This window comes from Aplysia californica, unplaced genomic scaffold, assembly GCF_000002075.1.
Source record: "Aplysia californica isolate F4 #8 unplaced genomic scaffold, AplCal3.0 scaffold00095, whole genome shotgun sequence".
Lineage (NCBI taxonomy): Eukaryota > Metazoa > Mollusca > Gastropoda > Aplysiida > Aplysiidae > Aplysia > Aplysia californica.
The window spans coordinates 1236388-1237215 of record NW_004797365.1 but is presented as its reverse complement, the minus strand read 5'-3'; positions in this window follow the sequence as shown (position 1 = coordinate 1237215).

Here is an 828-nt window from a genome sequence, read left to right as displayed (position 1 = left end):
GAGAGAGAGAGAGAGAGAGAGAGAGGTTAAGGTGGTAGGGGGTAGGGAGTGTCAACATCCTGTAGTTTAATCAGACTATTGATCTATTTTCACATTATTCTGTGACCAATGCTGCTGCGGAATTGTAGGACTACAAACCGAACGTATTTGCATAGTTCGACTATACTAATTCTTTGTAAGATGGAACAAGGGGGGGGAAAAGCTATCTCGGAGTCAATGGGAAAAGAATCGTATCATGTAGTTACTTGAAAGAGAAATAAATCAAGACGTGCTAACGTTGTGTGTCTGTGTACGTGCTTATTGGCATGAGTGTGTGCGCTGTGTATGTTCGTCCGAGTGTAGTGGAGTGCGTTTATCTGTGAATAACGAAGTTGAGGGGGAAAATGGAATCGGACAGCTTTTGTCAAGTATACAGATTTTCAAACTGTAAAGTACTCTTAAAGAATCGCAACACATTTAACTCAGAATTTCTTATTTCTTTTAAAAGAGTCACGACGATATATAATCTCGTTGTCTCCCAATGTCTCTATCACATTAGTACATTGGTTTTGAAACAGCAGTTTAGCCATTCAGTAATGGGTCAAATAACAATCCTAGCGGGTTCAATCTTCAAGTACACACGAAGCTATTTTTATTTTCCCATTTCAAGTGGTATGGGCGAGGATTGGGGGGGGGGGGTGCATTTTTTTTTCAAATCCTACCTGACCTTCCACACCCGCTCTCTCACTCCACCCAAAAGAATAAAATGAGAAAGGGCGTGGGGGTAAACAAACCAGTGTCAGTGACCAAAGTCCAGTCGTAGATAATAGATGTAACCAAAGGGAAACG